At 35.3% G+C, this 27,409-nt stretch overlaps 1 protein-coding gene across 3 annotated transcripts in view; it reads right to left on the minus strand.

Moving 5' to 3' along the window:
* Positions 1 to 27,409, minus strand: part of Cadm2 (cell adhesion molecule 2) — a 950,561-nt gene that overhangs the window by 177,517 nt on the left and 745,635 nt on the right. The gene's annotated exons all lie outside the window — the stretch shown is intronic.

Consider the following 27,409-nt stretch of genomic DNA (forward strand, 5'->3'; position numbering starts at 1 on the left):
ACACATATAAATGTATATATATATATATATATATATATATATATATATACGAATTCACTGTATATGCATTGGTTTCCCTCTCTAGACTCTAAAGTCTTTAATAAGCACAGGCTCATTGTTCTGTTGGAGGTTAGAGTTACAACTTTATATTTATGGAAATTAATATCTACCAACCTCAGAGGAAGTATAAATCCATCCAAGAACAATGTCCCAAGAATCATCTTTTCTCTTTGTTCCTACAATTGGACTTTAGGGGCACTATATTATTTCTTATTAATAACAGCCCCATGTGTTGTCTGACTGTCACATTCATTTTGACATTCTACTAAAAAGTTGAATACATACATGGCTGCGCATCTTCTCATACATATAATTCTATGCACATGTATCACTTCTTTAAATCATGGCATATACAAACTTTGTTTTTGTTGAGAATGCATTTTATGTTTCAAATGCCTTGTTTTCTTTATTTGTTTTCTTTATTTGGGCACATTACATATTTCAAAAGTGGGATAAAAGGGGAGTAACCATGCATGTCAAAACCAATTTTTACAAAGCAATTCTGGCAATTTAATAAAGCATGAGGGTAAGAGAATTAGCTAGTTTATGTTTTATAATTTTATAGTATTAAGTGTTTAATGTATTTGCTGAATTACTTAGGCTCTTCTACTCATGAAAAATGGAAAAGTAGGAATATTGAAATTGAATGAATATTCTGCTCCTCATCATATTTTCATCTCCCTTATTATTTATTTGTTGTTGCTTATTCTACTGATCCTTATGGTCTCCATTGCCTATTTTAATATCTCCACTATTGATTATGTAGAAAATGTAAATTCCTTCCTGCCCTGGATGGTTAATTACTCTCTTTCTGCTGCACAGTCATCTAGAACTCCCACTTAGGGTTTTAATTACTACTAATGTGTTAATGACAATGCTGGCAGAGAAAGGACATTTTTTTTGAAGAGTTTTTTTTTTTAATTAAAGTTACTGGCCTCAGCTATATTTTTCAAAAATGCTGTTACCTTTATTTAGGTATTTATATCATATTGGGAATTTTTTAATTTTTCAAATTTTAAATTTTAAAAATTGGATTTATATAAATTCTGGTTTTCTAAATCAGATAAGAATAGTTAATGGCATTATACAGCTATGAATTTACTCAACCTCAGTGCACACACATACACATTACACACACATGCACACACACATACAGGAAAGGAAAGGAAAGGAAAGGAAAGGAAAGGAAAGGAAAGGAAAGGAAAGGAAAGGAAAGGAAAGGAAAGGAAAGGAAAGGAAAGGAAAGGAAAGGAAAGGAAAGGAAAGGAAAGAAAAACAAGTTTTTATTAGATGCTGGGTACCAAGTAAGAACACAGCAACAGAAGAAAGGATGGATACATTCAAGCATAGCATACAGTGTCTGGTTTCACCAACAGACAACCTTCAATGATAACTAGGTTCTTTTAGCTGAAACAAATGTAAAAACCCACAATTTTATGTAGATTGTGCCACAAGCCTGTTCCTTTTGTAATGCCTTGACAAGGCCTCTTTCTATGCCTGCATTGCCTTCATTATTCTATATGCTTGTGCCTATTCCTGTATACTGATGCATTTTTAACATTTCTGAGTTTTACTTTTTTAATTATTTTTTGCAGATGAACTCTGTAAATGTTCAGTCAAAGTACTCTATCTTTCTTTAATATCCATGAATCAATTAGTATTTATTTAATGCGCATTAGCCTGTTTCATGTTATAAAAAGAATGTAGGAAAGATGAAAATCAGATCCTTGTATGAAATCTGTTCTCAATCTTTTGACGAAAGAAAAGAGAATACACATGTCTCATTGAAGTCTGTAATCCATTTATCCATTCCTTTATTCATGCACACAAAGAACATTTACTGAGTGCCTCTTATGTACTTAGGACTGTTATGGGAATCATATTTTATTTTCACTGAAGCAGTCAAGAGGGTAAAGCAGACAACATAGGAATAGTGTATTTAATAAGCAAAACCAATATAGCAAGCATTCATTGCTCTGTGGATAGAGAAAATGAAAATCCAACTTATTTCAGGAGGTCAGAAAAAAATTACATACAGACAGAAGGCATGGTCATTTTCAAGGCTACTGTATTTGTGCATGTGAGAGTCAGATTCATGTAGCTACGTGACATTGCCAGGGATCTTAAATGTAGACACCCAAAATAAATGACTTACCCACCCAGCTTTGTTTACTCCTAGCCCCCTTCTCTGCACACATCTGTTTTCTTCCATTTTTCATTACCTCAGCGAGTTGGAACTCCTGTGCTTCTATTTGGCTCTAAATAGAAATTCTTGATATCTTTTTTTTTTTCATCTCGTGTCAATATAAATTTTATGGAGTCTATCTCCAAAATCTCCTTCAATTCTGTCTAATTCTGTTTATTACTCAGCCTGGTGCTGCCGTGCTTTGAGTTCAGCTGGTATGTATCTCCCTGTCTGGTCTCAGTTAAATTTCCTTTTCAGAGATACAGCCCCACCCTGAGGACAGCATCCAGGTTGATAACACTTTTGATAGTACCACATTGATTTTCAATGATTCATATTACTTTGTGCTTACATGGAAAGTTAAACTTACAAAAGATATAAAGCATCTATGATGAGAAAATAGCAATACACATTTTTTTCCATACTTTTTTTTTTTTTTTTTTGAGGCAGGGTTTCTCTGTATAGCCCTGGCTGTCCTGGAACTCACTTTGTAGACCAGGCTGGCCTTGAACTCAGAAATCTGCCTGCCTCTGCCTCCCGAGTGCTGGGATTAAAGGCGCAAGCCACCACACCCGGCTTTCACACTTTTTAAAGTGAAATAAAATTTAGTAGTAAAATCTCTCTAGTTCTGAAGAGGATGCATAAATTGTATTCCAATCTTGGAATGTGGGAATTGGCTGAACTTTTGCCCTGTTTATTAAAGAATTCCCATGAAAAGGCAAAGACCAGAACAATCATAAGCAGTGTAAGCAAGATTGTGTTGATTGAGGAGGTGTCCCTCGAAGGAATCCACACCATTCTACACCTATTTCAACTAATCATCATAAACAGTTTCAAGCTGTCAAAACTCTCCTCCAGACTCCAACTGTAACAGGGAGCTGGCCGCTAACTCTGTTTATCCCATTACATAAATTAATCAGAATAATTTTGTTTTCATCAGACCTGACTGAAATATTTTTGCTTGTTCTATAAAACACTTATTATAAAATAGAAAAATCTACAGGAAGGGGAGTACTTCGAGGTGTATGCTGTTAGCACCATATACGTAGGTCCTGTGACGTAGAGGAACACAGTGGTTCTCCTTATCTATAAATGGTGTGTTTGTTATAGTTTGTAAGCGAAGAGCAGTCTCACTCCCAGAGGTTTGGTCTGCATCCAGTCCATATCCAATTATTGAAAGGTGGTTGGATTATATGGAACTTGACCAGATTAATAGATTGTTCCATGTGCATATAGTAATTTAATATTAATATTGGTATGTGCTAAAATTATCAGGTCTTAAAGAAGTCAGTCACTGAGGTTATACCTAGAATGGCAGCTCCCTCCTTTCTCTCTGTTTCTAAGCAATGAAGAGCAAACATCTGTAACACATTCCCACTGCTAAAGATGCTATTCTTGATCCTGACTCATAAAGCAACGTATTCAGAAAACTGGAGTGGAAACTACAACCCTGACCCCAAAGATATATTCTCCTCTAAATTTTCTCAAGTATTTTGATACAGCATTGAAAAACTCATTTCAAAAGTACTCCAAAATCTAACAATCCCTAATATATGTCTGGACCTACTCATTTTGACTATAGACTGAAGCAATATCAGTATACATTTTCTTCATGAATACCATTTACTCTTTTATTTAAAGGACATACTTTATAGGTTCTTTCTTTCTTTCTTTCTTTCTTTTTTTTTTTTTTTTGTAAATTGCCTAAATTATCTCTCATTCCTGGTGTTATTATCACCCTAAGTAATGAAGATAACACAATACTCAGTTCCTTGAAACTGAGGTAGCTGTTAGTATACAACTAATGTATAGTCTGCAGTGTAATGGATCTATTATGGTTCATATCATGTGAAAGATGGAGCAGAACACCACAATATTTCATCATGCTATTAAAAACAGTACAGAATTTCAAATTAACCAATTGTTTAGCTTTGAATTTGCATATAGAGTTTTGGACAGAAGCTGAAAATATCCAGCTGTAATGGCAAAAGTAAAATCATGGATTGGGAAGACAAAATATAATCAAATAACAAGTACACTCCACCCATAAGAGATTCTTAATATTCCTTTCTTTGCTATGGTGTTTTCATGTCTGTGAAACAAAGTGGTGGGGAAATAAGAGCAAATATTAGTTCAGGCTAGCATGGAAAATTTACTGAGTAACTGTAATTCCTAATGATTTACAGCAGGTCAAGCTGGGACAAACTAAATATCTGAAATACATATCTGGACCCACAATTGTTGCCCAAAGCATTACTATAAAGCACATGTTAGGTAGATTTTTGAATCGGTTGAAGAACAGTATATAATTTCTGCAAAACAAAATAATTCAGAGTTGATAAATATAAGTTAAGCATCATTGAAGAAACAGAGGGGAAGACAATTTATGGCAGAGAAGTGATATTAAAATATATAGAGCAGCCATGACACCAGTGTTTGTCTTTACCTTGACAATTGTTTGTTTTGTAAGTTGTTCTATTGTGACTCACAGGCACAAGGAGGTCATTCATTCAGTCCTTTATAGCCAGATAGAGCCTCAGAATTTGTATCCTTCTGCCATATCATTCCTTCTTAATCCACCTCATCTGCATTAGACATTGTTTTATGTTTACCAGGATAAAGAAATACTTGGGAATTGCTGAATTAATGCATAGTGAATGCTGTGTATAGTAAATATACTACACCTTTGCAATCATTTTTAATTCATTTTTAATATTTCTCTGTGGTGTCTTGAAGTGAAATAATTTTCTGTTAAACTAATATTATTGAATCCTATAATGAAATATTTATGTATTAAACCATCTTTGTGAGAGACTGTTCAAGATCTGAGATCAGTGTCTGGGGTGTCAAGTGTTTAATTTTTTGTATTCTCTTAAACACTGTATTTTCTAAATTTGTTTATGCCTTATTTCAGGACATCTGATCAAAATAATACCCAGAAATGTTAATACAATAAAAGAATGAAAGAACACACAAAAAGCCCCCAAACATAGTTATTTAATATTATGAAAATTGTATTGCTGAGTACTTGGGATAAAGGGTTGATACTCATGTATGGTGCTTACCTTCAGTTGTAGCACATAGTATATAAGTTAATATATTAACTGTCACATACATTGAAAACCTGTATTAATTTTGATAGAAGGATCATATGAACTAAATATTTGTGGTGGCTTGAATTATAATGGCTCCTATAGGCAAATATTTTTAATGCTTTATGGATACAAAATGGATATGTTGGAAATGATTGGAAGAATGGAGAGATGTGGCCTTTTGGAAGGAAGTGTTCCAAGGTGGAGAGGCTTTGAATCCCAACTCAGATCCAGGATTTCTCTTTCTCTCTTTCTGTTGATCAGGATGTCATCCAACTACTTCTCCGGCATGATATCTATCTACATGCTGCTAATCTTTCCACCTTAATGACAATGGCCTTATCCTAATAAACTGTAAGCAAACTTCCCAATGAAATTCTCTCCCTTATAAGAGTTGCCTTGGTTATGGTGTCTCTACATAGCAATAGAATGGTGACTAAGAATAACTTCCTTGGTTTTTCTTTTTTTTTTCATTATTTTTGGACATTATAGATACTTTATTACTATAAGGACCTACTAATATATAATTAGAAAATTTCTTGAAAGAGAAACAGCTACGGTGTTTACAAAATTCTTTTTTAAGAGTGCATGTGAAGAAAAGAACAAGCTAGCAATTAAATGTTTACCTGGACTTTAATCATTTACTAATTCAGTAGCATAAGACATTCTAAAATGAAAATGCTTTAATTAGTGGGCTGGTGAGAGCTCATCAGGTGAAGGCATTTGTTTCAAGTTTTATTACCTGAGTTTCATTCTTGGGAATCATATAGTAGAAGAAGAGACGTAATGTTTTCAAGTTGTGTATATGTACTCAAAAACTGAATGAATAAGTGAAAAATAAATAAATAAATAAATAAATGTCATAATAAAGGAAGGATAATTAGTGAAACAAAGTGATTGAGCCAAAGCAAGAAAAGAAGCATGCGTATATTTCCAAAGAGAAAATAATGAATAATCTAAACTTTTACTTCCCAGAGGTTGTAGCACCAAATGAATTTAATGTACACTCCTGTAGTTGTGAGATTCTGGGTAGATTTTGATCCTCTTTGACTTCAATAATATGATATCTTAGCCCCATACTTCTGCTCAGCAAAGCATCTCAACTTTGTCTACTGTTCCCACAGTATTCTACAGGGAACCTGAAAGTCATCAGCAGGAAGATGAGGTATTTTATTCTTGAAACAATATTACTCACACAGATTTTACAGTTTCAGGAATATGATCTACTACAATTCAAAGGAACATTTTCCTAAATAAATACTTCTGGACTTCTGGACAGCTAACTTCCATGTGCTTGCTTTTCTGAAAGCCTCGTGTGTAGCAGTGTGTATGTAGGAAGGATCCTTTGCTATCTCAGCAAGTTAGCACATACTTATCACTGAAATCATTGTGTTGTCTGAGATTCATAAAGATAAAAGGTTATCAGGCTCATGAAAAACTTGTCAGTGTTCATTTTTGATGTTGTTGTTGTTGTTCTTACTTCAAAGTTTCCTCCACTTTCTTGGAGGAAGTGAGTGTACAAGGTAAATCATGTATAAGTTATCGTGCCAGAGAGCCATTCTTCACAGGTTGTTAAAGTGATACTATTGGTATCATTACCCTTGCTAGCATTATGATATTAGAAGTGTTCTGGATATTGCTGTATTGGCATGGAATATATTGTGACTTGGAAATTTAAAATAGTCTTATCCCTCAGATTATGGCTACAGACTTGATAAATTCTATCAACCTTGCAGATCTTCACATAACCATGAACTCATGTGATCTGGACTCTGAGCTGCGCTGTCATCACATCATTGGAGAAGACAATGACTCAAGGGAAAATAAACACATCATCTTCAATTTTGTTTTAATTTTGCTTTACTGAAAGTATGGATGTCCAAGAGAAGTGGAAACATAGTAACCAAGCATTTCCTTCATAGCCTGTTTCCCAGATTTTTATAGCCATATAATTTTGATGTTTAGTTTAGATGGTCCTGCAGTGACATACAAAACACTGCAACAGAACATGTTCATGATTTTAGAGTATAGTCCATGTTTGTGTATCTTCCAGTGATTCAATAAATGACTGCATGCTCACTTTTCTCTACTGAGAAGTTGAAATTTAAAGAAAAGGAAAATAAGAATTTAAAGAAATCCTGTTTTGAACCAATGAGGAACTAAGATCTCTATCAGAAAAGCTTCCTATTTTTGTCATACATTCAGGAACTTTGTGTCTAACTTATAATGAACTAAGAAGGCTGGCAACATTACATGATTTATAATTTGATCTGATTCTCCCTCATAACAACTCCTTATTATTCATTACTTTTACTTTGAATCCTCCATTCAATGAACTAGAGGTAGAAACCAATGTTGTCTAGATAAACATATTCCCACTCCCACAAAAACTTTGGTTTGATACCCAGAGTGGAAAACATGCGTCTAGGGCACAAGTAAAGATTGATCTGTGTATCCTGTTAAGATCTAAAAATAATAATGTTTCTTGTTATTTTTTATAAACTATCCTTCATGCATACTTTTGTCATATACCATTAGAGATGGATTATAAATGTCTATAAGACTATTAACACCTGTTGGTCTGCTTCAAATATCTCAGAGCCTTCACTAAATGTCACTGTATTATTAACTTGGCTGCAAAATTGTAATCGAGTTTGGGGAATTACCTGGTCACTATGATGATGAGATAGGATTCTGTAGTTGCCCTAGTAACAAGCCACTTCTACATAAACATACTTTTCATAAATTTGAAAACATAACAGATTTTTACAAGAATAGCTCAAATCCCTTTACACACACACACACACACACACACACACACACACAAAGCCGATAGCTAACCTACAGTGCATACAGCTGAGGAAGGAAAGAAGAAGAATCTTAACACTAAGAATAGTACAAATGGAGACCATCCTTGTCAGGATGTCAGTTGAACTCTCATCATCCATCTCATTCCACTGGTCAGTTTCCACTCTCCACATTACCTAAGAGCTTCCAGAATCAAGTTCTAAGAATCAAGTGGTGTCTAATTCAACTTTTGGTACAAATTAATCCAAAAGGATATGAAAACCAACACTATCACATGCTTTCAACAGGACTAGCACCTTTCCATGCCCCCCCACACACACAGCGCACGCATTCAGATATGAGAATTATCTATAATGTATGTATTAGTATGCTAATATTACAGAAAGGTTAAAAATTTCAACTTTTGTTCAGATAATTTGTACGTGTTTATAGCACACTTCTATTTTATAAGTTACATGAAATGTAATATTAGTGTTCATCATTGCTAAATAGAGTTTGTAATTCAGAAAGTTCATCAGTGATCTTGTGCCAGGTGGAACTGATCAGAAAGATTTGTTTTCATTGCAACATCTTCCTTTTCTTCAATATACTTCCATTTCAGGATTGTGATGTGAACTCTTTGAAGGTAGGCCATCAAGATACCATCTATATTTTGGTGACTTCCATTTTTTAAAAATAAATTGTGTTTAGCTTTATTCCCAGAAGATACAAATAAATTAGAATGAGTAAATGAACCAAAGGACATCAAAATATGCTTAGCTAAATTCTTGCAACCAAGGAATAAATTCTCTGGGATGACAAATTCAAAGAGTGCTTCGCCAACTGACTGTCATTTTTTGAAATGAAAAACTTTCTCTGAAAGAAACCCCACAAGCTCAATTATTACAGGTATTTCTTTCAAAACTTTATGGGGTTATTCGTAATTAATGCATACAGGATAGTAGAGTTTCAAAAGCTTCAATGCTTGCCCATTGATTTGCAACTATGTCTGAAACTGAGATGGATCAGGGGGTCTTTATGCAGAATCTGAATTTTTAAACAGTCTGTAGTTCCTGAATTCCTGAATTCCTGAGTACTTCTACAGGAAGAGCAGCTGAACTAAGATTTTTTCTACTATTAGACACACACACACACACCCCTACTGTGTTCATGCTATTGCATTTTTTTAAACAAAGATTTATATTAGCCACTCTCCCTTTAGAGCACACTTGGGAGGTCAGGGACTATATTGGCTTTAAAGATCTCCCCACCTCATGTTTTGACTTCTGTTGTTTACCAGGAGTATTGAACTGTTTCTCAGTTGTACTGCGGAGAATATGGGAAGAGGACCAGCTTAAATGTTCATTAATGATAATCTCATACACAGTAAACATGTCCCTCTCTTTCAAAGAATACAGGTTAGTTTATTCTTATTTAATTAAACTGATAAGAGCAAGTCATAGTCCATATGCATTACTTTGGGAAAATCAAGATAATAGAATGGTTTGGAAACCAAAAATAAATTTTTATTTTTGGAAACAAGTTATTTTTATTAAGTTTTATTTTAAATATGAAAACAGCCTACCATTAACTTAAAATGGATAACTATCATTTTATTTTATCACAAAAGATAGATATCTATGATTGATTTTATAGCTAAAAAAAAATCAGTGGATCTACTATTAAGAACATGTACTTAAGGCAGTTAAGAGTGTACAATGAAGTTTGAAGCAGGAGGATTGTAATGCATTTGAGATCAACAAGGAAGATATAGAAAGATGACCTCAAATGAAAACAAAAGACCATCATTGATATAGAACAAACTTTTCTTAATATAAAAACCAGGATTTAAAGATGGTCCTAGAATGTTTAATTTGGCTTATTTTGCCATGCTATTCTAAATCTATTTCCTCAAAGATAATAATCCTAGAGTGGCGAAAACTCAAATAATGCTAAATATTTAAACACAGTTTCATAAATTACTTTCACTAATCTTAATACAATTATACACAGACACTAATGGTATATAACACTTATTTTTACAACAGATAACACCTGTGAGGAGGCTATCATATGAATACACATAATTGGTATCTATTCTCTATTTTTTAACCTGTTATTTAATACAGAGATCAATGCTAAATCAATTTTGCATACAGTCTACAAGCTTATATATATTATACCTAAATTTATTAACCTGTGACCATTTCTGCATCACAGACCTGATCCTCCAGGATGTTAATAGTAAAGGCCAATCATACAAACAGAAAAACAGAAGGACAAATTAATAAGTTGAGGAGATGTCAAATAAAAACACACAGTGCAACCTCTCATATTCATTAAGTGTGCTCTGCTAAGAAGAGGATGAATGAAAGTGGTCCATTCCTTCCTGATCTTGGCCAGAAGACAGACATCAGTTCCTTATCTCTAGGACAGCCTTCAGAAAGAAATTTAGATTTCAGAGGGATTTAAGTGAGTAGGGGGAAATTAGTTGACCCAAGAAAATAGAACTCATTGATTTAAGTCTAGTTTTCCCACAAAGCACTGAAAAAAAAAAATAGCAGGTGCCCTGGTCTGAAATGGCAGCATTTTTAAAATAGCAGGATGTGGAGAGCAGGCAAATATAACTTGCATTCAAGCAGAACATTTTATTTTCTCTATCGCTCTGGCTTGGTTCCTCATCTCCAGAGACTCCCAGCTACAGCCATTTGGGAAGCCACAATGGATCTATTCTATTCAATCCTCTTGTGGGGCTAGGTCATTACACTAGCAGTGAGGGACTTCCCAGAACAGATTTTCCTTCTCCCTCTAATTTGTTTTTCTCTGGAGCAATCCGCAGAGGAACTAGTCATGAGGGTGTATCGTGAATGTTTCCTTGGTAGACTTTTTAACCTCTGCTGCAGCTGCAGAATTGTGTAATGTATGCATTAAAGCAATTAAACATGAAAAAAAATTTAAGAGGCATAGCATACATCCAAGCAGCGTGTGCTTGATAGGGTTTATCACAGAAAATAAACATACATTAAAATTAGCTACAAGGCAGAAACTCTGGTTTCACAAACAACAAGCCCTGGAAATTTTCCTGACAATAATATGTGGGCTGCTTCATAAATGTGTGTTAGTGAGTGATGAGAGTGTGAGCATTTTGAACAAGCAAGGCATGGTACATTCTATAATTCTTTGTCTTGATATGAAACAAGGGAAATTTTTAGATTCAGACATCTCTGTGACGATATATTATTCTTATGGCTATGCTGTAATAGGGATGTAGTTTAAACATGTATATGTTATTTAAACCTTATTAATACATTTGCATCTCATTATGTATTGCCTTGCCTCATCAAGCAGTGCAATGATTGGATAGTCAGCACATGAGACTGTTAAGTTATCATCAGGGCCAAGTGGAGGGAGCATGCCCCACCCTTCCACATAGAAAGCTTTGGTACCACCAATTATAAAATTACAGATCAACTTTTAGGAAAAAAACAACATGCCCAGGAAGGCAGCATCCAGAAAGAATATGTGTAGATGAACTTTACTCCATTAGTTTCACTTTTTTTTTTTAAGCTATCCAAAAGCCATGTAGCTTTGAGCATGTGCTCGGCTTTCTTCTCTGTAGTCCTTTTAGTTCCCTAGTTTTCTCTCTCCTCCCTACCACCCCTTGTATTATACAGCTTAACAGGAAATTGCTTTCAAGTCTGAGTCATTACCTGTAAAACCCAATTCAGGGCTTGGTAATTGTCAATAGTATTGTTGAAGCATTTGTATTATCAAGTGAGAATAATAATATTGAATTCAATCCACTCCGTAATTAAGCATTTCCTTTGCTTCAGGGGAAGACCAATCCCTCTGACGTGTTGTGTATTCCATTATGATATCACAATATGAATTGTAATACGGCTTACTATAAATACATTCAGAATTGCTGGTATCTAAATAATATCTATAGAGATGGGGCCGATGCTAAGGTTCTGTTCCCAAAATGGTTCTTGACCTAGCAGTAAAGATGCCATGGGCCAATTGCTGGGATGAAGGAATAGGTGGGACTTCTGGATCCACCCCAGGGAAACTGGAGACTCAAGGAGAAGAGAGAGGGAGTGTTGTTGCCATACTTTGGAGGGAGAAAAGCTGACCAGCCATCTGAGATCTTGGGCAGAGTGGTCACAAGCTACTTCTACTGGTGGCATGCTGGGGATGTAAGCTGGGACTGAAGATGGCTGAGCAACTGAAATTGAGTTGCAGATTTATAGTGCTGAACTGGGAGTACTGGGAAGGGCACACTAGCTGAGGTAGATTGGAGGTGCTCAGCAGTTGAGCCAATAAGGCAAGTTGAAACTGAACAACTGTGTGTTTCTGTGCTTTCCATCCTCAGATTCAAAATTCTCTGGGTGGGGCTGGTAACACAGTCTGCTTGGGGCTTAGGCAGGGTATCAAAAGTTAAAGGCAAGAAGTACCTAGCACTACAATATAAAGCCTGTGCACAGTTGTTTAAAGTTATTCTTTATTTTTCCTGTGCTTAGAAATTGAAAGTCTTAAATCTGTGGGTGCAGTATATTAGTCAATCCACATAAATAAATGTCAGAGTTAACTTTTACCTTATAAACATTTTCTTGGCTAATGATTTGTGTAAGATGCATTCAATTATATCTTGTCTACTATTTTATATAATATAGTGATATTAATAATCACATGTTAAATATATAAATAAAAGAATAAGTATATGTCTAACAACTGTGGCTATTATTTTAAATTTTTAAAAGCAGTTTGTGTAACTTTCCATTTTAAGGGATAGTGTAAATCACTGCTTGGCTCACCATGACAATCTGTACAAGGTTTCATAGAACTCTGTGAAAATAAGTACAAATATGTCAAGTCATTGAGAGCATGAAGTTCAAAGTAGTTGCTAAACTGGATTGATGGACCACCTAGAATATCCATTGTAAAATTATCCATTTTAAATAAGTCATTTGGCCATTTAAAAAACATTTAGATAAGTAATTTAAAAATAAAAATGAATTATATCATATATCTTAAATGGTCAGGATGACATGTAATTACTTGGGAATATGATCACACTCCTCTTGTAATGATTAGGAGGCACGAAACTGTGTTCTAGAATTAGAGGTCTGAGGTGAGAGGGCCTGGTTAACACTAAGTTGTAAGAAGTGTTTATTCTTTTAGAAACAAAGAAAGGGGTGTTGACATTTCTCCCTAAAAATGGGAAGCAAAAGCGAAACAAGCCTCAGAAACTAATTAAACTTGCTGCTAGAGAAATGAAAGCATTTTGGGTGCAACTTATTAAAGGGAAAATGCTGTGAAATTAACAGTAATCAAAAGCTAATTAAGGTTGATGCAATAGGAACATTCAAAGAATACTTGATAACATTTATTGAACTGAAAAGACATGGCTGTCAGTGGAGGACACGTGTGGAATGAAATTCACATAATTAAAGAGGAAAGGCTGAGAGGGGATGTAATTTTATATTACATATGAATTAAAAATGAGAATTCCTGGAAATCAACTGTACATGCAAAGACAGAGTGATAATTGCAGCGGTGTGGAGGGGTTGGCATGATTCTGGTCTACTGCCTCATTTCTTGGGCTAGTTTTAGCAACTGTCCCAAGAACAGTCATTCCTTGCTCATATCTGCAGTGATACTGACATTCTGTCTTCAATAGGAAAAAAAAAACAAAACAAAAAAAAAAAAACTTTTCTTAACTTAGCCAACCATTAGTTTTCTCCAACTCAAAAGAGGTAACAATGCCCTAAGACAGCATGGAGGCCCTTAGAAGAGATTTCCCATCTTACATCACTATCTCTGGTGTACCCACCAATGTACTGGAAACTTGCTTTGATTTATGACGTCATTTTGTTACTATAGAGCTCCACCAGCAGCTTCCATGTTGGAGTTCAGATTTTGGAAACCTGAATGTACGTTTTTGGGTTATATTTACTCCGGTATATTCCAGAATAAATCATTTTATTCCTTTGAGGTAAGCGCTGTTTGAAATGCACAGTTTCTAAGGCCATCTAACTTCAAGTTGAGAATATCTACCTGGCAAACATAAGATTCAGAAGTGAACCCTCTCCTTGCCCCTCCTCTGAGACGCACAGTTATGTCAGCTCTCAAGCGGCAATGTTACCATAGTTATTTTTTTTTAATTAAATGAACTATTTTATAAAACTTGTAAGAACATATAAATATTTACTTAATCTAGGATACAGGGTGTAAATTCAGTGTTTTTCCTGAGTAACATAAGGACATAGGATGCTGATGCTTTCTTTTTGGTTTAAGCTCGTGATCCTACCATCCACATTTGCCACTATGGGATGCCACTGCCCTTTTGCCCTTCACTTTCAGCTCCCTCCATCTTCATTGTCAATAAAACAGACAAGTTAAATGCTGGGCTTATTTATGTAAAAGGCACTTGTCCTGCTCTCACAGAAAGGATAAAAAGAAGCACAGCGCAATTAACTCAGAATTAAAACAGAGCAATAAAAAAATGGGGACAGGGTAGGTACAAACAACAACATGGTTTTATGCCTTCATATTATGTGCTATTAGATTTTGTTCATGGGACTTAGGCACAGAGGAGAATAATAAATACACAATGAGTACTTAAAAGCAGTAAAAAAATAGCAGAGTCAACATGACATGAAAATAGCACTTTATGTGTAACGGAGGAATGACGGTCTTTAACTGAACATGGAAGGTGTTGCACTATTCAGAAAGGAAAGAGGGTGGAGGCTTCTAGAACAGCAAAATGAAAAAAGAAAATAAAACCGTAAGGGAGTTGGAAGGCATCATGGGGTACATTTTGATGCTCCCCATACAAGTGCTACACAGCAATCACAGTCCCCAAGTCCTAAGTTGTGTTAGGTAGGGTTCTTTTACTATGTGCTGTTGCATTTGCTTTTGGAAGGAGTAGCTGTGAGGGGAAGACCTGGGTGTAGACCATGGCTCCTGGAGATCAATGGGCACATGCTCCAAAGAGGAGATTGCCCCAATGCATGCTTAGGGCCTAACTAGTGGTTCTGATTTTGTAGATCAGGGTTACTTTGAGGCATCTAAAATCTTAGCAAGCACCACTACTGAATTTGCAGTTGGGGCCTTTCAATTCTATTGTGGTCTCTGGGTTGTTAACTTTTGTTAAAGGCAAGTTATGGGTTATTCCCCGCTGGCTCAACTTTGACATATCAATCACAGCAATAATGCTTTTCCTACTCTATTACTGAGACCAGGCAAAAGCAAATAAAGAAACAAGCACTCAGCCTGTGTCTTATGCATTGTAAATGTATAAAAAACACTCCTCAGAGCTGATAAGAAATACTTTATTAAAAAATAATTTTCATGCTTGACTAAAAAATCCAACTAACCATGGGGCCTTTTCAAATACTACTCCAGAAGCCAGAATGCAACAACATATCATTAACATCATCTTATGAGCTGAGCTTTGTGTATCTGTAAATTGTGTGTGTCTGTGTGTGTGTGTGCGCGTGCGCACACATGTGCACACAGATACACATGTGAATGAATAGTTACATGGAGGTAAGAAGTCAATCGCAGACCTCTTCCTTAGGTGACATCTGCCTTCTGCTTTTGAGAAAGAACTTCTCATAGGACCTGGAACTCAAAAATTAGACTTATAAGACCACCTGGGATGCACCAGGCCCCACCATGATAAAAAAACTCATTCCATCTCCCTATCGATTTGCAAGAATGACCCAACATACCTGGCTTTAATTCTTATTTTTGTTTAATGTGGGACCTGAACATTGAACTCAAGTTCTCATGTTTGTAAGGCAAGCATTATACTGAAAGCTTTCTCCTCAGCCTTGTCTTGCACAGGTGATATTAAGGCACAGGAGAGAATAATCTGTGGTATGAACATTTGAACAATCCATCGCTAATTTTAACCTTTTAATAAGAAACTGAGATTTTTGGATACACATAATTACTAGAATATATTATTTTTCTGTTACACTTTTTCTTGAATAGGCTATGATGTTAGGCTTGAATAACTTTTTTCTAGCTTTGGTATGTCTGCTATTTTAAGTCTTTTAAGTCATCATTTTATTTCTGAGAATTTTATTCCTTCTTTAAATTCATGTAAATTCATTTTAACTGATACCAAAGGAACAAAATCCCACTTATTCAAGGGGTAGTGCATATTATTAATGTTTAAATAAGAATAAGGCTTTTCGTTGCTTTATATACAAATGTTGATAAAAACATTACTTTTTTCTAGATTTTTAAAAATATTTGGTGTATAATCATCCACCTTATAGAACACTAATGCACTAGAGTCTCTGGCTCCTAGTTAACTCTAATTTAGTATCTAGTGATCAGTCTCTTCTCCTGTCTGTCTTGATCCATCAGTTTCTCAAAAGGTTTTGCTTAATAGAACACAGTGTGTCAAGTCTTGTTGAGAAGAATGTGGGATCTTCAATTACTGCACAGAAAGCTTTGCAGAAGTAAGTTAGATCACTGTGGTCTACTGGGTGACATCTCTGCTGTTTCCTTGGTGTTTTCTGTCTGTATGACCTGAATTTTGCTGGCACTTTGTTAAATGTTTCCTACTCCTTTTGTCAATCCGTCAGTCAGTCTGTCTGTCTTTCTGTCTGCTCTCTCTCTCTCTCTCTCTCTCTCTCTCTCTCTCTCTCTCTCTCTCTCTCTCTCTGTGTGTGTGTGTGTGTGTGTGTGTGTGTGTTTATAAATATTTCCTTTCTATTTTTGGATGCCTGATATGTTCAAATGTGTTGCTTTCCTCTCACTTAATTCACTCTGTAATGGATGGCCTTCCTTGTCATTCTTCTCCGCTAAAGACCAAATAATGCTTTCATTGAATGTTGCTGTTGTCCCCTTTTGGAGAGACGTTTGGACATCTTCCTTAAGCCCTTCTCTTGTGTATGTGTCCATTATCAGACGTGAAATGGTATTTTCATTAGGAACATTGATGAATGAACTAATGAATAATCTTTCTGCTATTACAATAGTCAATAATTTTAAATAATTAGAGAAGTTCATGAATTTACACTCAAAGGGATAATTGCTAGGGAAGGTATTCATGCAGTTTGAACAGGAATGGGCCCTGTAGACCATGTGTCAGGGAGTTGCACTGTTAGTAGGTGTGGTCTTTCTGGAATAGGTATAGCCTTGCTGGAGGAAGTATGTCACTGTTGGAGTGAGCTTTAAATTCATATATTTTCAGGTTATGCATAGTCTCCTGCTGCTGCCTGCAGATCAAGATGGAGAATGTTCAGCTCCTACTCCAGCATCATGTCAGGCTTCATGCTGCCGTGTTTCTCAACATGATAATGGACTAAGTCTCTGGATCTGTAAGCCAGTCCTAATTAAATGTTTTCCTCTATATGAGTTTCCATGGTAATGGTATCTCTTCGCAGAACGGAAACCCTAACTAAAATAGTATTAATATAAATCCTAGACACCTTGATTTATTGTTTTATTGGATGTTTTGGCTCACTGCATGTCTATCTTTGTGGTTAAATAATTTATTTTTCAGTGGTAATTTGATTTTTTTGTTTTGAGTCTTGGTCTATTCATAATAGATTGTTGCTTTGTGGCTATTTTGAGACATACAAAATCATCAGATTATAAAATGGTAATGATAAAATACAGTTTCAAATATTTGAAGTGGAAGAATAAAAACAAATTGAAACTTTTTGGCTGAGTTTATTAAATCTACACTCCATTTCAGGCTACCATTCGAAGTCATATTTCATCATTCTACATGCTTACCTCTGCCCTTATTAATCTCCCCACTATTTTAATAACCCTGCCTCATAGTCTTCATACTGAAGTGACAGTGGCCTGGGTACAATATTTATACTAGGAGAAAGCATTCTGAGTGTCCTATGTAGGTTTATACTCATTAGTATCATTTCTTCAGTTTGAAGTCTACCTGTAGAGCTTTTGGTAGGGCGGGAATGATAGTGATTCGTCCTCTGACCTTTACCTTGGAAGGTCTTTATACCCCCTTTCCTTCTTAAGAACAGCGTTGCTTGGGGTTGGCAGTTTCTGAGCTCCATTACTGAGAAAACATCTTGCCACTTTCTCTTGGCTTCTAAGGGCAATGTTGAAAAGCCTGCTGTCAAGTTAATTGGTCCCAATTATGTATTATTCTTATCTCTTCTTGCTACCTTGAGAAATTTCTCTTCCTCTCTCACCTTTGTGAGCTGAATTATAATGCGCCTTGTGGTAGACCCAGTTAATCTCATGACTGTTGGTCACCTTCTCCTGAATTACAGCTTCTGTAAACAACTATGGATGGTGCTGGGTAGCAAGCAAGCCCAACAGTTTACTGTGGAGCAGGAGCATGACCGCTTGTGTTTACTGGCCTGGCCTGAAAAATTGAGTTTGTGCTAGAGAAAGGTTGTCTGTGCTCCATCTACAAAGGAAACCTTTTAATACTCCTTGTACTGGATTAGGGTTTGTATTGCCACCCTCTCTGTCTCCAGTGTAACTTTTCTTCATGTGATGGAAAGAACAGGTATTATTCATTCACATGGATTCCTTAAGTCATTGGAATGTGGCTGGATATGTGCCTAGCTGTTCAAATTGCTAGCTGATCAAACACTTTCTAGTAGAATATCAGACAAAAGGAGAAATATTTTTAATGTTTCAGTACACAGAAAATAAGTGAAAAGTGCCCAGGTGGGCTTCTATTTCAGAATGAAGAACATACTGCACTATTTATTTACATATTGAAGGCCCTTTATTTTAGTGATTTTTGCAGATTCAATGCAGGTTTCCCAAATTTAACTGTTTATACACAAAAGACCAAATCATATTCATGTCAACTTACTATTTAAAGCCAGAATTTTCTTAATCATATCTCAGAAGATAAAATTTCCCTTATAATATAGTCCACTATAGATTATTGCCATTTCATACTTTACTAACCTCACAATGTAGAAACCAATACCATCATTTAAAGTGAAATCAGTTGGCAGTCTCTCCTGTGACGTACATATGCATTCATTTATTTAGTTAGAATTTACCAGAAATGATTTTGCCTATTATCTGAACTCTATTTTTTTCTCACATATTTAGCTGGCTACTGACATGACTATACTGCTGTTGCATTGTATCTAACTAAAACTTTAAATATATATATATATATATATATATATATATATATATATATATATGGAATCAAGGCCTCGTTGCTGAGTCTCATTTCATAGGAAGACAGCTTTCACATGCTTATTCGTTTTGAATGATGCAGAAGATGATGCAGAAGGAATGTTCTTTGAAGATTCTCTGACCATCTCCTTTGGTGCACAACATAAATTACTCCAATTCAGTTTCTATTACCCTGTATTCCAGGCCCATTAAGTCTTTCCAAATAGATATCCTTTATGTCACACACATACAGTGAAATTCAAGGCCCTTTTTATCATATAGTTAGTTAAGTGGTGCCACATACCGCTCCCAGACATAGAGAGTAATTTCTACATTTTAAAGCAACTAAATTAATCCTGGCCTCTACTACTGACTCTTGATAAAGGTGCCTGACCTGACAGGTCTTGATTAGTTTGCCTCTAAAAGTCTCTAATTATTGTTAACAGGCAGCAGAAGGTAGGAAAATCAGAACTTGAAGCTTCATGTGTTCACAATATATTTCTTTCATGAGAATAAAGAATCAACTGCATTGGTAGCAAAAGGTCATTTGTACAATCGTGCCTGCTGGACTTATTTAATTGTTGATGATCACATCACTGCCCTGGGAAAGAAAGCAAAACAAAACAAAACAAAACAAAACAAAACAAGACAATCATAACAATAAGAATGACAACAACAACAACAAAACCTTTGAAATCTTTTTTAAATAAACGATCATACAATCCCCAAGTGTTATCAATATGCCTCAGTCCCTTTGCTACAAGACAACAGTAGCTGAAAATTTGCTTTCAGTTATGACATTTGGAATGTCAGTCTGAATAACACTGAAAAGGATATGTTTTTGTCATTGGTGGTTATTAAACACATACCGTACTTTATAGCTGGGAATTAAATAGAAATACAGCGACTTGCAGAAAATCTAAGGGAACAACATAAAAAGACCTAATTAAAGTGAGGCTAGATAGTTTAAGGTGTGAGAAGGAATGGGATCATGGTAACAAATCTGTATCCTGGCTCCGGTAATAAGTTACTTTTATATGTGATACTCGTTATGAACAAAAGTAGAGTCTCTATAATTCACTTTGAGGATTAAATTGCAAATTTCTTTCCCAGGAAAAGCAATAAATGGCAAGGTGCGTGGGATACATTAGGAATAAATATCAGTAACAAAGCAAAGGAACAAAAAGTTTCAGGATTCTTTCTGATAAAGTTGACTCACCTGAGAGGCAAATTTTGCTGAGAATTCGAAATGAGAAATTTTGTAATTCTGATTAGCCTACAGGTTCTCAGTACCAGGCACAGCTTCTCGAAAGTTCCGAAATGAAAAATGCCCTCTATTCTCTACTTGCAGGCGACCTTGATATTTTCCCTCGGCCTTAGAATAAATAGTGATCAACTCAAGGCCAACGAGTTTACAAAACAAATAAAATTGAAACCGTTGTTATAATAGTGATTGCTCACATATTTCAGAATGTAGAAAATAAGAGCAGAGTTTAAAAGCTATCAAAATACAGCTAGTGGAATATTTATCACAAGTATTCAAGGAAAGAGAAAAGGTAGATCTTGCTAAATGACTAGAGTTACAGGCAGAGGAATACTTTTTAATGGACTTACATTTATTTGTTAACTGTTCTCTAAAGGTTTGACCATCTTTAAGACATTAAAAGTGGGCCAGTGTGGTTGCTGGGAATCAAATGCATAATGTCTGGAAGAGCAGGCAGTGCTTTTAACCACTGAATCTTTCTCCTTTAGGATTGTCTTGTCCAGTCTTAATATTAGGGGAGGTGCCTAGTCTTATTGCAACTTAGTATGCCAGGTTTGCTTGCTATTTCTGGGAGGCTGCCCCTTTCAGAAGGGAAACAGAGGAGTGCAATGGGAAGGAAGTTGGCGGAGGGGAGGGAGGCATTGGGAGAAGGGGCTAGAAGGAGAAGTGGGAGGGGAAACCACAGGTGGGATGTAATGTATGAGAGAATAAATTAATTTTCAAAAGAATGGGCTGTGAAGAAGACAAAAATTGTTACAAAATACTAAATTGTTCATTGTTTCATACATGCTTCCTGAGTAAACTATTAGTGTTCTGTATTTAAAAAAATGTTAAACACTTCCTTAATCTGAATCTTAATATCACCACAGGGACATGAAGACACTAAAAGACTACCTTGAGTAGTTTCAACCACTTACACACTTGCAGGCATGTGTGCAAGCACATTCTCAGATTTCTCAATACTAAATACCTACAAGGGTAATTGTAGTTCCTTAGCTAATTTAACTAGGTTTCAGATAATAATTAATTCCAGTTAGCCTGTACAAGCTTGTAATTGTTAAGAATTTACTTAACTTCTCTAAGATTGTATCTATAGTGATCTCTGAAACTAAGGGTACATTTCAAGCGCTCTACCACCATCCCCCTTTTCCATAGTAAATGACTAAAACAACAGACAGAACTAGAGGTAAAGACATGCAGAGTAACTGATTTGATAAGTGATTTGTGTTAAGTGTCTACTGATAGGTTTCCATATGGCCACAGAGGGCACAGGAGTGACTGTCCTGGGATAAAGCAGGGAAAGTGAAAATGTCACTGTGCTACTTATAAAGGAATGGGATTTGAAGCTCAATGTTTGCTTCTGGAATTTTCTGTTTCTTAGTTTTGAATAACCATTGAAGAAGCACAGATAAAGGGATCTACTTAACCCAAATGGAAGAGATTGAGCAAGATTACACCCATAATTTCTCAACCCATTGTACAGTAATGCCAATGTTTGCCAAGTACACATTCCATCACTGTGTATACAGAACAATAATTTTTCCTAAAACATACGCAAGAATTAAACAAGAATGTTTTGTTACTAGCTAATTCAGCATGTCAGTTTTTTTTTTTTTTAAGGAGGTATAACTAAAAGTCATTACTGGAACTTGGGTCTATAGGACCAAACAATGACTATGTATTAATTTTATTATACCTAGAAAAATTGATGTTCAACACAGAATCAGAAAACTATTTGAATACCCCAATATAATCTAAATCTACCACTGAAATTGTATTGAGGTTTACAAAGTAGGTTTTCTTTATTTGTACTCCCAAATATATCTTATAACTTCATCATTGTAATGTATACATATGAACACGCATTCAAACACAGACACAGACACACACACACAGATATATATATATATATATATATATATATATATATATATATATGTGTGTGTATATATATATAAATGTTCTTAGTCTTTTTTTAATCAATTCAAATCTCCATAGAAATGTTTGCTTTTCTTATAGTATAATTTTTGTTAATTTACATTTCTTATATTTACAATTATTAAGGGTTCATAGAATAATTCATGCAAAAAATTTGTGGTACAAATTTCTTTCGTTATAAATCAAGTAAAATGGGAAATAATGAAATAAATACTGGGTCCATGAATTTATTTGTTTCAATTAATAAATTGTTAAATATTCATAAGAATTTTACTTTTTGGCAGTGATTTTCTTAGTAAATTTGAAAATTTATATATAGTTCTTTCTAACTGAAATAAATTGTTCAAGTAAAATGTAATAACAATAAATAATTTGAAAAATACCCCATATGCATAGCTCAATGTAATATCTATTAAAACTTAAGTGGCATTGTTCAGGAAAATATGCTATTTTAATTTTTTATCTCTGGAGCATCCCCACAGTACACAACATACACATATGCACATAAAGCACACTACAGCATCACATTAGCACAAAGTGATCACAACTAAAAATACCATTTTTCTATTTTCAACTCTATTATAGCACTTTAGTAATTAGAACAACTGAAAAGGGCAAAGAAACTAATGGGAGAGAACAGAGAGCAAAATAAAGCCCATGCTTATATGTTTGACTAATTTTTATAGTGTGCTCAGAATCAGTAATATCTTCAAATCATGTTGTATGAGCAAGATATCTATGTGTGCAGAACAATGAACTTGGAGACGTGTCACATAACATATACAAGGAAATATTTTGAAATATGTTTAACCCAGAATCGTTCCTATCTAAAGGAAACACAGGAACAGAACTGAAGAAAAGGCAATCCAGAAACCACACCACCATGTAATCCATTCCATCTAGAGACATCGAACCCCAACACTAGTGCTGATGCCAAGATGTGCTTGCAGACAGGAGCCTGGAATATCTGTCCTCTGAGAGGCTCTGCCATCACCCGCCTAAGACAAATGCAGATACTCATACCCACCCATTGAACTGAGTCAGGAGACCCAAGTGGAAGAGGTAGGGAAGGACTGAAGGAACTGAAGGGGATTGCAATCCCATAGGAAGAACAATATCAACTAACTGGACACCTCAGAGATCCCAGGGACTAAACCACCAACCAAAGACTACACAGGAGGGGCCCATGGCTCAAGATACATATATAGCAGAGGATGACCTTTGTCTGGCATCAGTGGAAGGAGAGCCCTTGGTCCTGTGAGGCCTTGATGACCAGAGAAGAGGAATGTAGAAGGAGTGAGGCGAAGGGCGGTGGGGTGGGTGGGTGGATGAGCACCCTCTTAGAGGCAAAGAGGAGTAGGGGGTGGGAGGTTCCTGTAGAGGAGGAGACCAGAAAGGGATACAACATTTGAAATTTAAACAAATTAAATAATAATAAAAAAGACTAATGTTGCATCGGAAAGTATAAAAGTTTGTAGAAAAAAAAAAAAAACACATTGGTATTGGAAATGACACAAAAGGTCCAAGCAAAGAATCAAAAATAAACAGGAATACATGAGGCTTTTTTTTTTTTCAAAGAAAACCAACAAACTGTTGAGAGTATATGGGAAAGAGAAAATATTCATGTCATATGAAACACTAGTACCCAAATATCAAAAACTTACAGAGTCAGTTAAATAAATAAATAAATAAATAGATAGATAACATGCTTTTTAAATAGTTAAAAACAAAGAAAAAAAAACAAACAAAAAACAAAAACAAAACATGCACACACAAAATGTTAATAGAATTTTCCCTGAAGGACAAAACGTGGCCAAGGTTTCTGAAAAATTGTTAACAATCACTAATCAATGAGAAAGTAAAAATTAAATCCACAGTGAGATCACTTCATATCTGCTAAGATAATTACTACAAAGGTAAGTGGTCAGAAATTTTTCACAGTGTGGAATAATGGTGAGAATATTGGTGCGAACAGAAGGTGATCAAACCAATCAGGAAATTGGGACAGAGGGACTTCATAAATGACCTACTATATCTTCCAAGAAATATAAATAAAGTTATTGTAACCAGGTTACAGAAATGCATGCATATCCATGCTCCTCACAGAATTATTCACAAAATACTAATTAGACAAATAATCTAAGTGTGAATGGATAGATGGATAAGAAAAAACATACAATCCACAAATCATATGCAGCTTAAGAAGAAGGAAGACGTATCACAGGGCTCCCAATGGAGAAGCTAGAGTAAGTACCCAAGGAGCTAAAGGGATCTGCAACCCTATTGTTGGAACAACATGATGTACTAACTAGAACCCCGGAGCTATTGTCTCTAGCTGCATATGTATCGAAAGATGGCCTAGTCAGCCATCAATGGAAAGAGAGGCCCATTGGACTTGCAAACTTTATATGCCCCAATATAGGGGAATGCCAGGGCCAAAAGAATGGGAATGGGTGGATAGGGAAGTGGGGGGGCGCTATGGGGGACTTTTGGGATAGCATTGGAAACGTAATTGAGGAAAATATGTAATAAAAATATAAAAAAAATAAATAAATAAAAAAGAAGAAGGAAGACCAAAGTGTGGATGCTTCAATCCTATATAGAATGGAGAACAAAATAATCACAGAAGCTAGAGGGACAGAGGGAGAGAGGAGGGGAGGAAAAGAGGGGAGGCAGAAACAGGTATTGGAAGGGGCTGGAGAGAAGTACAGAGGATCAGGAAATTGAATAGGAACATTTAGCAGAAGGGTATGGGGAACTGGGGTAGCTACTAAAAAGTCCCAGACTCCAGGAAGGTGAGAGGCTCCCAGGAGCCAATGAGGAGGACTTTTAGCCGAAATAACCAAAAAGGGGGAGATAGAACCTGTAGAGACCACCTCTAGTAGATAGGCACTGCCCCAAGTTGAGGGACAGGGCCACCCATGCATCTCAAATTTTTAAACCCAGAAATGTTTCTATCCCAATGAAAGACATGGACAAAAATGGAACAGAGACTGAAGCAAAGGCCATCCAGAGTCTGCCCCACCTAGTGATCCAACACCAAACCCCCACACTACTGCTGATGCCAAGAAGCACTTGCTGACAGGTGCCTAAAATGGCTGTTCCTTGAGAGGTTCTAACAGCACCTGAGCAATACAGATGCAGATAGTTACAGGCAACTCTGGGACTTAGCCTGGGGTCCTAGTCATGAGGAGGTCAAAGTCTTGTGGACTAGTTAGTTTGGCCATTCCTCAACCATCAATGAAACAACGTTTTCAAGATAAATAGATGGATGGATGGGTAGATAGGTAAATGGTAGTAAATAACTTTGAAAACAGTGGAAAACTTCTGACATTATCCTCTGACCTCACAGATATGTGTATGAACACATAAACATGTATATTATAATAGGAGCACAAATTTAAAAAATACTATATAACCTCACCTACATGTGGCATCTAAATGTTTTCAACTTAGAAAAGCACAAAATGAATACTGATCTATCAAGTGTTAAGGAGTATAGACAAGTAGCTGATATATTAGGCATAAAAGCTTAAGGTATAAAATGAAGTTCTGGGATTTATCATAATATGGACGACAATGGATGTGGTAATTACTTTAATTATAGCAGTGATTATATAGTGTGTATGATGAATCTGCATTATATACCTTGAAAACAAGCTATTTTTATTTTTAAAATGTCCATCAGTAACATGTAAAGGTTTATACCTATGATTAAATACATTTTGGAAAAATATAGTACATTATATTTTGAAAACACTTAGGATAAAATAAACCACAAGAAAATTGTAGTTTGAAACAAATACGTTAACATTTCTTAGCATTTGTTTCATTAGACGTTGTTGGTCTGATTCCTACAAAATAATACCATATTTTTAAAAAGATAAAATGAATATGTCTATAAAAAACAATTTTCCCTAGCTAAATTTACTGAGACTAACTTGCACATCTATACTTTAACTTCTTTATCAAATTATGTGTTACTAAAGAAAGTATATTAATAACAGAGATCATGGCCCACTACACACTACACTACAGCCCATATATATATACTGTGCGGACCAAGAATAGTAATAAAATTCATATTTTACAAAATGTACTAGAATTTACACAGCCTTAATAATTTTCTCCCAATTTACTACCCACTTCAACATTTGTAAGCGATTACATTTTCTACAAGAACTGCTGGAGGGCTATCCACTTTCTGTGGTCATACATTTTCATATTATATTTTCCAAAAAAAAATGATTGTTCATTTACATAACTGTATGATTTTCTTCAATATTAAATGCTTTCAATAAAACCTATTGTGGATTTCTTAAGACACTCTCTTTATGGTAATTGAAAATAGAAGTACTAAATTCTTTAAAGTATCCTTGATGAAGCTTTTAGCTTGAATTTATGACCTTCCATTTTAAGGTCAATTTGGGTAGCTTAGTGAAATTATATTTCTCTCATAATCTCTGGACAAGAAGATGTCAATGGATCCTAACTACATTTATCATGCAATAAAAATATAACACTGAACCAATTCTATCTTCCCCTTGATTGGTAATTGTAGAAATAGTCCTTCAAAAATGCTTGCAAACTTCACAGAGAGACCCAGTTCTCCAGATGGGTTAGAGTTTCCTATTTTTTAAAAATAAAACTTTTAATATTCATTTTGAGGTGGGTTAATCGTCTTTTTCATTAGGATAGACGAGCACACACTGAGAATGTCTTTATACCATCTGAGTAATCAATGAGCCGACATGGCTGTAAATCTTCCACAAATTCCCCATGGTTCAATTCAAAGAAAAATGTTTATTCTTTGCCTCCCATTTTTGAGTCTCGTTTTCAAACTGTAGGGGGAATCTTTTATTGTGCTATTCAAGAAACAGGAAGTATTTCACTTCTTAACAATTTTGCCTTTTAAAACAATCTTTATAATTTGCA

Source organism: Mus caroli, unplaced genomic scaffold (genome assembly GCF_978045245.1).
Source record: "Mus caroli unplaced genomic scaffold, Mus_caroli_1 scaffold_17, whole genome shotgun sequence".
NCBI classification, from domain to species: domain Eukaryota; kingdom Metazoa; phylum Chordata; class Mammalia; order Rodentia; family Muridae; genus Mus; species Mus caroli.